Genomic DNA, 12,368 nt, shown 5'->3' with positions numbered 1-12,368 from the left:
ACAGAATATACATTCTTTTCAGCACCGCACCACACCTATTGCAAAATCGACCACATAGTTGGAAGTAAAGCACTCCTCAGCAAATGTAAAACAACAGAAATTATAACAAACTGTCTCTCAGACCACAGTGCAATCAAACTAGAACTCAGGATTAAGAAACACACTCAAAAGTGCTCAACTACGTGGAAACTGAACAACCTGCTCCTGAATGACTACTGGGTACATAACGATATGAAGGCAGAAATGAAGATGTTCTTTGAAATCAACGAGAACAGAGACACAACATACCAGAATTTCTGGGACACATTCAAAGCAGTGTGTGGAGGCAAATGTATAGCATTAAATGCCCACAAGAGAAAGCAGGAAAGATCTAAAATTGACACCCTAACATCACAATTAAAAGAACTAGAGAAGCAAGAGCAAACACATTCAAAAGCTAGCAGAAAGCAAGAAATAACTAAGATCAGAGCAGAACTGAAGGAAATAGAGACACAAAAAAACCCTTCAAAAAATCGATGAATCTAGGAGCTGGTTTTTTGAAAAGATCAACAAAATTGATAGACCACTAGCAAGACTAATAAAGAAGAAAAGACAGCAGAATCAAACAGACGCAATAAAAAAAATGATAGAGGGGATATCTCCACCGATTCCACAGAAATACGAACTACCATCAGAGAATACTATAAACACCTCTATGCAAATAAAGTAGAAAATCTAGAGGAAATGGATAAATTCCTCGACGTATACACTCTCCCAAGACTAAACCAGGAAGAAATTGAATCTCTGAATCGACCAATAACAGGCTCTGAAATTGAGGCAATAGTTAATAGCCTACCAACCAAAAAAGTCCAGGACCAGACGGATTCACAGCTGAATTCTACCAGAAGTACAAGGAGGAGCTGGTACCATTCCTTCTGAAACTATTCCAATCAATAGAGAAAGAGGGAATCCTCCCTAACTCATTTTATGTGGACAGCATCATCCTGATACCAAAGCCTGGCAGAGACACAACAAAAAAAGAGAATTTTAGATGAATATCCCTGATGAACATCAATGCAAAAATCCTCAATAAAATACTGGCAAACAGAATCCAGCAGCACATCAAAAAGCTTATCCACCATGATCAAGTGGGCTTCATCCCTGGGATGCAAGACTTGTTCAACATACGCAAATCAATAAATGTAATCCACTCTATAAACAGAACCAATGTCAAAAACCACATGATTATCTCAATAGATGCAGAAAAGGCCTTTGACAAAATTCAACATCCCTTCATGCTAAAAACTCTCAACAAATTAGGTATTGATGGGACGTATCTCAAAATAATAAGAGCTATCTATGACACACCCACAGCCAATATCATACTGAATGGACAAAAACTGGAAGTATTCCCTTTGAAAACTGGCACAAGACAGGAATGCCCTCTCTCATCACTCAACATAGTGTTGGAAGTTCTGGCCAGGGCAATCAGGCATGAGAAAGAAATAAAGGGTATTCAATTAGGAAAAGAGGAAGTCAAATTGTCCCTGTTTGCAGACGGCATGATTGTATATCTAGAAAACCCCATTGTCTCAGCCCAAAATCTCCTTAAGCTGATAAGCAACTTCAGCAAAGTCTCAGGATACAAAATCAGTGTGCAAAAATCACAAGCATTCTTATACACCAATAACAGACAAACAGAGAGCCAAATCATGAGTGAACTCCCATTCACAATTGCTTCAAAGAGAATAAAATACCTAGGAATCCAACTTAAAAGGGATGTGAAGGACCTCTTCAAGGAGAACTATGAACCACTGCTCAATGAAATGAAAGAGGATACAAACAAATGGAAGAACATTCCATGCTCATGGGTAGGAAGAATCAATATCATGAAAATGGCCATACTGCCCAAGGTAATTTATAGATTCAATGCCACCCCTATCAAGCTACCAATGACTTTCTTCACAGAATTGGAAAACACTACTTTAAATTTCATATGGAACCAAAAAAGAGCCCGCATTGCCAAGTCAATCCTAAGCCAAAAGAACAAAGCTGGAGGCATCATGCTACCTGACTTCACACTATACTACAAGGCTGCAGTAACCAAAACAGCAAAGTACTGGTACCAAAACAGAGATATAGACCAATGGAACAGAACAGAGCCCTCAGAAATAATGCCACATATCTACAACCATCTGATCTTTGACAAACCTGACAAAAACAAGAAATGGGGAAACAGTTCCCTATTTAATAAATGGTGCTGGGAAAACTGGCTAGCCATATGTAGAAAGCTGAAACTGGATCCCTTCCTTACACCTTATACAAAAATTAATTTGAGATGGATTAAAGACTTAAATGTTAGACCTAAAACCATAAAAACCCTAGAAGAAAACCTAGGCAATACCATTCAGGACATAGGCATGGGCAAGGACTTCATGTCTAAAACACCAAAGGCAATGGCAACAAAAGCCAAAATTGACAAATGGGATCTAATTAAACTAAAGAGCTTCTGCACAGCAAAAGAAGCTACCATCAGAGTGAACAGGCAACCTACAGAATGGGAGAAAATTTTTGCAATCTACTCATCTGACAAAGGGCTAATATCCAGAATCTACAATGAACCCAAACAAATTTACGAGAAAAAAACAAACAACCCCATCAAAAAGTGGGCAAAGGATATGAAAAGACACTTATCAAAAGAAGACATTTATGCACCCAACAGACACATGAAAAACACTCATCATCACTGGCCGTCTGAGAAATGCAAATTAAAACCACAATGAGATACCATCTCACACCAGTTAGAATGGTGATCATTAAAAAGTTAGGAAACAACAGGTGCTGGAGAGGACGTGGAGAAATAGGAAAAATTTACACTGTTGGTGGGACTGTAAACTAGTTCAACCATTGTGGAAGTCAGTGTGATGATTCCTCAGGGATCTAGAATGAGAAATACCATTTGACCCAGCCATCCCATTACTGGGTATACATCCAAAGGATTATAAATCATGCTGCTATAAAGACACATGCACACGTATCTTTATTGCGGCACTATTCACAATAGCAAAGACTTGGAACCAACACAAATGTCCAACAATGATAGACTGGATTAAGAAAATGTGGCACATATACACCATGGAGTACTATGCAGCCATAAAAAAAAAGATGAGTTCATGTCCTTTGTAGGGACATGGATGAAGCTGGAAACCATCATTCTCAGCAAACTATTGCATGGACAAAAAACCAAACACTGCATGTTCTCACTCATAGGTGGGAATTGAACAATGAGAACACATGGACACAGGAAGGGGAACATCACACACCGGGGCCTGTTATGGAGTTGGGGGAGGAGGGAGGGATAGCATTAGGAGATATACCTAATGTTAAATGACGAGTTAATGGGTGCAGCACACCAACATTGCACATGTATATATATGTAACAAACCTGCACGTTGTGCACATGTACCCTAAAACTTAAAGTATAATATAAAAAAAAGAAAAGAAAATATCACAGATAACAAAAAAAATAAATAAATAAATAAAATAAGTCGAATAGAGCAGGCACCGTAGCTCACGCTTGTAGTCCCAGAACTTTAGGAGGCCAAGGCAGTCAGATCGCTTTGACTCAGGAGTTTAAGATCAGCCTGGGCAACATGGGGAAACCCGTTTATACAAAAACACAAATTTGCCAGGCATGGTACATGTCTGTAGTCCCAGCTACTCAGGAGGCTAAGGTAGGAGGATCACTTGAGCCCAGGAGGCAGAGGTTGCAGTGAGCCGAGATCCCAACCTGCACTGCATCTGGGAGACAGAGTGAGACTCTGCTTCATAAGAAAGAAAAGAAAGAGGAAAGGAAAGAAAGAAGGAAGGAAGGAAGGAAGGAAAAGGGAAAGGGAAAGGGAAAGGTCAGAAAGACCCAGAATGCAACCCCAGACTTCCACGTCCCACTTGATCGTCCTTGAACAAGTTATATCGTTCCCCAGAAATTCCATTTCCTAGATCTAAGAAGTAGAGCCCTCATTTCTGTGAAGGTCCACAAGGCAAGGGAAGTGGGGCAGTGTGGCTCACAGGGAAAGAAAGGCCCAGGGCACTGTTTTGAAGCTGCCTGAGGGTATGCACCGATGTCCTTAGGTGGATTTCTAGAATCCCTATTGAGATTTGCGCCATCTAAGTAAAATGAATCTGAAGAGGTTGTGTGGAGATAAAACTATCCCTATGTTTGGCCCAAGGTCAGTGCTGAACAAATGGGAAAGTAAGCAAGAGAATGAATGGGGTAAATAGCAGAAGTGATTCAGGACTGACTCTCTTACCTCTCAGCAAAATCCCCAGTTGAACCCCTGAGAATAAAGGAGATTTTATTTATTTATGTATTTGTTTAACAAATACATGGCACTTAATTTGTGCCAGGCATTATTCTCAGTGTTTCACCTAAAAACAACCAGTTTAATATTCACTATAATCCAAGGAGGTGTTATTATTATCCCCATTTTACAGATAAGAAACCTAAACAGAGAGGTTTAGTACCTTGGACAACGTCACATAGCTAAAAAGTAGCCAAGACAGTTTTTGAACCCAGGCTTTGAACCCAGGCATTGTGGCTCTGAGAATCCACATTGCTTCTCTATTAAGGAGGCTAAAATGTTGCCTGAAGCCTCAAGGAGCCTGGTACCAGTCACACCCATCTACAGCCGTTAGCTCAGATGGGAAGCTGCTGGGATGGTGTTCAGAGCCCGGGTGCGGTACTCAGCCTCTGCCTTGATTCAAGAAGCCCAGTTTAAGGGCCTCCCCACCCACCCCCCAGGACTTTATCAGGCGCCCCCTAAGACTAGAGGCCTCAGTCTTTCTACCCAGATCTGTGAAGTGTCCTTGGGTCTGTGGTGGCACTGGCCACCCTGGGGCCTCCTCTCCAGTGGCCAAGGTCTGTCCTTGTGCCAAATGCAGCTAATCTGTAGTGGCTGCCTGCAATACTGAATGGAAAAGAACTTTGGGTCACATCTGGGCTAACCAGGAAAGACACCCTGGTCCATCAGTGATTTCCCCATGGGCGTAGGAAACAGGTTATCGGCCATTGGCCTAGCATCTCACTCAAGCCCATGGCTGATGCTCACAGTCCTCTGCCCAAGCTGGGCTGAGTGTTTTCTCCTTGTAACCTTCAGGCTGTTCTGCTACTACCTCAGTCAAGACTCTTCTGATTGCAAGTGACAGAAATCTAGCTCTACCTGAACATGCGAAAAAGGAGAAATAACTTACTCACTCAACTGAATTATGTAGGGACAGATTTCTCAACCTCTCCATCTCTCATGTATGCTTTCTTCTGGAACAACTTCATTCTCATGCAAATTCCCCTCTCAGAATAGCAAATATGGCAAAAATGGCTACCAGGACTGACAAGCTGGTCTTTCAGCTATGGTTTCAACAGAAGCTCCAGAGTTAAGTTTCCTTGGCTTAAGTTGGATCACATGACCTCCCCTAAGCCAATCATCGTGGCCAAGGGATGGTCCAGTGGGCCAAGCCTGGGTCTCATGTTTGCCCCTGTAATGAAATGAGGAGATGGGGATGGAGATTAATCTCACTTGCCATCTAGCAACCTATGGTGGAAAAGGGCTGGCTCTCCAAAGGAAACTTGGGATGCCTTTCTCAGCATTTTAAACACCTAAAAATCACGTTTTAAGAAGGTTTTTCTGGGAAAAACGTTTACAGGATGGATTAGAGCATTGAGCATGTACTAGGCCAACAAGCCAGTCTCGGCTCCTCTTCCCTGGTTTGTGTTTATGGACTTCAGTCCTGGGAAGATGGGTTCTTTCCTGACTCTCTTGATCATTCACATCAGAAAACAGTTCTGTTCCTTGGGATTTTATTTTTTAATTATGGGAAATTTTCAGATATAATCAAAAGTGTTGAAAATAATCTGTGTCTGTTCCTCAGCTTCAACAATGATTAACTCAGGGCCAATTTTGTTTCATCTATAGCCCCGCCCATCCCCACTCCACCCTGGATTACTTTGAAGCTAATCCAGACATCATATATCTTTAAGATGCTCAGATTGCAAGGCCCTACAAGAGCTAGAGATTCCATTCTCCTTGAGAAGAAAGGAATCTGGCCTGTTATTGTACGTCACTTAGCAGAGGAGAGTCTTGCCTTTCCTCCTCCATAAACATGGCCCAACTCTCCTTACTTGATATTATACTTTGAATCTTTATGAGTGGAAAACTGCACTTTGTTTATTCTTGTCTGGAAGTGCTCAGCTGGAGTGATTGCAATATTATCTCCCTGGGCATCCCTATTTTCCTTATCCTGCTGTTGTCCCCGACCCCATTTCAACCCACTTTGCCTGTAGCCTTGTTTTCTGACCTGCTCCCTGCCTCCTCTCACCTGATTTCTAGGGTCCCTTTCCCAATTCTCCTAGCATTCTAACATACACACTGTCCAGAGAACAACAATAGCCTGAAAAAACTCTATTTCCCATTTTATAATCCCAACACAGAGCAGTCTCTCTCCCATGCACCATAGCAGCCTACAAATTGCTGCAGATGCATGCATCAAAGAGCCATTCGGCTGCTCATGTGAACGCAGGCTTCCCTTGCGCTTCCAAATGCTATGTTATCTCTGCCACAGCAATACTCCTTGAATAGCTAATAAATGCAAAAGAAAGTTTGGGAGGAAAAAAAAGTTACAAAAAATTATTATTATTACTTAAAGAGCCAGAGAAAGATAGCAAGGTTCTTCTAAAGTTACAACACCATCGTTAGCAGCTGCAGGGTACATGAAAGCCAGGGGCCGGGGGAGGGAAGATAGGGCATATTTCAAAGCTGACTGCTGCAGTAACAAAACGCGAAGGGGGTGTTGTGTGGAATATGCCAAGTGTTTGAAGTGGACAAGGTTTCTAGCATGTTGCCTTGATGCCTGTACATACTTAATAACAGATGTTTGGTCTCTCTAGGCAGATAATTGTCCTTCTGTAAGGTTGACTTGACCTGCCTGAACGGTCCATCTTCGAGCGCTGCAGCAGTAACAAATGATCCTAGCTTCTCTCCTTTTTACTAGGGAGATGCTCAGCCACGCTTCCTTTTAAGCACATAATTACTCGGCAGCAACTGAAGCCCATACATTCCCCTCTCCTAATGGCCATGGAGCCATTCGGTCATAATTTATGGGGACAGGGTTCAAAGTTTTAATAATATTTGGATAATATCATTGCCCACATGTCGGGGGCGTCGTGATGAATAGAAGGAGAGTGGGCTTATTTCGATTCCATGCATGACAGTGAGGACGTTAACGACTGGGTGCCCGGCGTGGCCTTTATGGAAACTGCCACCAGGCCATCAGCTCATGAATTATAGATCTGGACATGAAGGATCACATAGGGATGTTGTTCATGAGGAACTGTCCTGTTAGTGCCTCTTCCTTATGCAGATAAATGAATTGCAGGGAATACAAAAACGGCATAAATAAGCCCTTAGTGGATAACATATTAGAACATCAACATAAAAAACCCAGTGCTGGGGCCTGCTTGGGGATATTTATGTTTATACTCTCTGCTCAAGTGGCTCCCTGATTTTTTGGCTTCTTACTGCTCACCTCATAATTCCAACCTCCTAACGGCACCTCTGGGCATGTTTCTTGGATGCTCTGTGGTGCCTGTTGACATTTGTACACAAGTTTGCTCAGAGAAGTGCTTTTGGGTAGGCAGATGGGTGAAGACTTGTCAAATTCAAAACAGACCTAGTTAGCATTGTCTTAGTGACATGGTGGGGTGTCCCTAAAACAGAGGCCACACACTGGCAGGTGCTGGCAGAAGAAGAGGGGGCAACTATGTCCCCAAAAGTAGAAAGAAGGGAGACATTCTCAGTCATAAACCAGATAGAAAATATCCTTGGAGAAGATCGAGTTCAACCACACTACTCCCAAAAAGCAGGTGGCAAAATTGAGGTTCAGAGGAGAGCAGGGACTCCCCCTAAATTACAAAACCTTGTTGCCAAGCCAAGATTCCTGACTCCCAAGTGTAGCCCCAGGCTGCCTTATCTGGCCTGAGTTTTCTCTCCCCAAAATGTAAACATTCAACACCAGCACCAAATGATAGTGTTAAGACTAAAACAATGTTTGCCAACTTCCTCCTGTTAATCTAGACTGACTCACTCTGAACTTTGACAAGGTTCGCGTGCCGTGAGCAATCGTTGAACTTACACACTCGATATCCATTTAATCTGAAGGATTTATTTGGAAAGAACAGCAATTATAGCTGCACCTCAGAATAACTAGGAAACGGCGCATTTAAATCTCTTTAAATAGCTTGCCGGAGTTCTAAATAGTTCCCCAACACCCAGGTTCTGATCTGGAGTTCTCATTTGCCTGGGCCTTTTTACAGAGCCCAGGAGTGGCTTGGAGCAGGTTTCAAACGTGGAGGTTTGTTTCTCTACTGGGAGGCACTTTACGTCGAGAGCTTTCTGTTTTCTGACACATCTAAGGATGTGTTCTTTTTTTATCTTGCCAGGAGAAAGGAGGTAACAATGTTCTGCTGAATAAAGGCCAAGAACATTTACCCAGTTATAATTTTTTTCATATTCATACAAAAAATTAACTTTTGGGGGACCACAGCTTTATGAATTTTAACACATACATAGAATCATGTAACCACCATCACAATCAAGATACAGAACAATTCCATCACCTCCAAATCTCCCATTAAAAAGTAAAACCCCAGCCAGGGATGGTAGCTCATGCCTGTAATCCCAACATTTTGGGAGGCTGAGGTGGGTGGATTGCTTGAGCCCAGGAGGTCGAGACCAGTATGGGCAATAAAGCAAGACCCCCATGTCTACAAAAATAAAAAATTTAGCCAGCCATGGTGATGCACACCTGTAATTCCAACTACTCAAGAGGCTGATTTGGGAGGATGGCTTGAGCTCAGGATTTGAGGCTTCAGTGAACGATGATCACACCACTGCACTCCAACCTGGGCAACAGAGATACCCTGTCCACTCTCAAAAAAAAGTCAAACCTCCCCTTGGTCCCTGACCCCTAATCCCCACTGATGTGTTCTCCATCACAATAACTGTTTTGGGGGAGTGTCATATAAATGGGTTTATACAGTTTGTCACCTTTTGAGACTGGCTTCTTTCACTCAGCATAGTGCCTTTGAGATCCATCCAAGCTCTTATCTGTATCTACAGTTCAGTCCTCTTTGTTGCTGAGTAGTATGCCATCACAGAGCCCAGACCTCAAGTCAGGCATCACCAGGTACTTACATGATGAGGACAGTGGCTAATGGCTGTGATGTGTGTGCTGTGTGCACCACGCTCTGTTCTAGTGTTTTACCGTACTACTCATTTAACCTCTCAACAACCTAATGGGGTGATTACTAGCATTATATCCATTTTGCAGATTAAGAAATTAAACCATAAAGAGGTTACATAACTTGCCCAACGTCACACGACTGGTAAGTCAGGAACCACCTATAAGGTTAGAACCAGCCGACCCTTGTGCTTCATCATGGGACATGCTAATTATAAATATCTCTGGAAGGGAGAGGAGAAATGTCAGTCTCCAGGGAGGTGTAAATGGCTGACAACATTGCCTTGCCAAGAGCAGGCTGTGCCAGGGTTTGAGGAGGACAGCTGACATGATCAGGAGGAAAACAAGGAAAGGGGCATGTACCACATGCCACAGAGAACCACTCCCAGGGTGTGCACCCAGATACCCACACACACCCTAAAGGGAAAGGGAAGGAAGCAGGAGAAGGCAGCACTTCACATAAATGCAGTGGCTAACAAATAGGAAACATCCTGGCCTCTGCCTATCCTACTAAGTCTCAGGGGTTGGGAAAAGAACCAGATCTGAGAATTTCAAATTAATTGCCATGAATCCTGGAACTGTCAATCTCAAGCTTCCAACAGCGTGGTCATCAGCTGTCTTACCTAGCCTCCTTTGAAGCTTGAGATGTGGCTGCTGTCCTAGGAATCATAACGACCTAAAACATAAATGTGGAATTCCAGGAGTGATTTCACCAAGCATTGAGCCTGTGGGGAAACTGAGGCCTAGGAAGAGAATGGACTTGGCCAAAGGCACATAGCAAATCAGTAGCAGATCCAGGACTGTAAGCCAGATCCCTTCCTCCATACATCCACCCATTCATTCATTCAACAACTGAACCTACCATGTGCCAGGCACTTTACTGGAAGCTGGAGACAAAGGGTGATGAAGACACAGTACTAGCCTTCATGGAGTTATAGTTTTGGCAGGAGAAAGACATTAAACAAATGATCACAAGCAAATAGATAATTTAAAGTCATAGGGAAGATTTTAAAATTTTCTCAAGACCCCTAGCAAGTGTGTTTCCAACTCACCTCAGCTGCTTCTATTTCCTAAATGAACAAGGTGAAGTTTCCTATAGTAGTAAAAGCCTCCATGTGCCCTCTCCATAAGATCATGGAAGAGGTAGTTATGTCGTTCTATAACATTTTTTTTGAGACGGAGTCTTGGAGTGCAGTGGCATGATCTTGGCTCACTGCAAGCTCCGCCTCCCAGGTTCATGCCATTCTCCTGCCTCAGCCTCCTGAGTAGCTGGGACTACAGGCACCCGCCACCACGCCCAGCTAATTTTTTGTTTTTTAGTAGAGACAGGGTTTCACCTTCTTAGCCAGGATGGTCTCAATCTCCTGACCTCATGATCCACCCGCCTCGGCCTTTCAAAGTGCTGGGATTACAGGCGTGAGCCACCATGCCTGGCCTTTCTATAACATTTTAATCACAGGTGTTGAATGCCGGCTCCCCAAATACCACTAACAGCCTGTTGGTAGAGCAAAGTTGAATTGATTGGTCACTGCAATGAGGGAGAACACCACCTCAAAAGAGCTTTGGCAGTGCTATAGTTTGGATGTTTGATGCCTCCAAACCTCATGGCAAAATATGATCTTCACTGTGGGAGGTGTGGACTAATGGGAAGTGTTTGGGTCATGGGGTGGATCCCTCATAAATGGCTTGGTTCGCTTGTTGCAACAAGAATGAGTTCTCACTCTATTAGTTCCTGCAAGAACTGGTTGTTAAAAAAAGCCTGGCATCTCCCCTCCTCCTCCCTATTTCTCTTGCTTCCTCTCTCACTGTGTGATCTCTGCACATGCCAGCTCCCATCTGCCTTCCACCATGAGTAGAAACAGACTGAGGTCCCCACCAGAAGAAGATGCTGGCACTGTGTTTCCTGTACGGCCTACAAAAGTGTGAGCCAGATAAATCTCTTTCCTTTGTAAATTACCCAGCCTCGGGTATTTCTTTACAGCAATGCAAACAGACTAAAACAGGCAGCATCTTAAATGGGGAAGGGCAAGGTTATTTTTACTGAGATTCTCAAGTCTGGCTTAAAGAGTATTTTCAAAGGGAGGAGGAGTTGGTTGGAATCAGGTAAGTACCATGCTATGATAGGTTAGGATTCGCAGAAACAGCAAAGTGAGGGTTTTGAGGGGGCTACTTCAAAAAGTCTTAGAGGGTAAAACATTGAATGCTTCATACTGAAGAATTGATTTTTTTTTCGGGATATTCTGGCAATGAACCAGAAAGTTAATTGACTGGGCAAGAATATTGCTGGAATAGTAAAGTTATGCTAATAAAAACAGGAATAGTAAAATCATGTTATTACAAAAGTAAGCCATGTGGGGTAGATGGCTTAGGTTCTCATAGAAATTATACCTCTTCATCCTAAGCTAGCCAATAGAAGCAATAATTGTAATAACATCTACCACTCTATGCCAATCAGCGAATGTTGGGAAAGCATGAGGAAACCCATTTTACAGCTGCTGACTCTGAAGTGGAGAGGGGCCAAAATGCTCAGCCCAAGTCCTCAACTTTGAAGCAGGAAAACCAGGATTCGAATGTGGGTCTGTCTTTCTCTGTCTCTGCTCTATTGCCACCCAGCCAAAAGGAAAAAAAAGAAAAATTACCCATGATCCCACTACCAATATTATTATTCTGCCCTGAATATTCTCCTTTAGCTCAAGTCCACCTAGGGAACTGCCTCAGACCGAAAAGTTCAAAGAGAGGATCTTCTCTGTAAAACTGCCAGCAAATCACCACCTCCTCCTTGTTCATCACCATCACTACCATCACCCACATCACCTCCACCACCATCTCTACCTCTACCACCTCCACCTCCACCACCACAATTTTCATCACCATCTCCACCACCATCTTTACCTCCACCACCTCCATCACCATTTCCACTGCCACTGCCACCATCTCAACCACCACCACCATTTCCATGACTGTCTTCACCTCTACCACTTCCACCACTACCCGCATCACCACCATCATCTTTACCACCGTCTTTGCCTCCACCACCACTACTGCCAGCATCTCCATTACCACCTTCACCACCATCACCACCACCTCATCTCTACAAC

The 12,368-nt window shown here is 43.2% G+C and overlaps 1 pseudogene; it reads right to left on the bottom strand.

The window, feature by feature from the left end:
- Positions 1 to 12,156, bottom strand: part of LOC129015154 (uracil-DNA glycosylase-like) — a 38,954-nt pseudogene extending 26,798 nt beyond the window's left edge.
- Positions 12,157 to 12,368: the final 212 nt, after the last annotated feature.

This window comes from Pongo pygmaeus, chromosome 18, assembly GCF_028885625.2.
Source record: "Pongo pygmaeus isolate AG05252 chromosome 18, NHGRI_mPonPyg2-v2.0_pri, whole genome shotgun sequence".
NCBI classification, from domain to species: Eukaryota; Metazoa; Chordata; class Mammalia; order Primates; family Hominidae; genus Pongo; species Pongo pygmaeus.
Note: the sequence above shows the minus strand (reverse complement) of the source record. Positions and strands in the feature narration are given on the sequence as shown.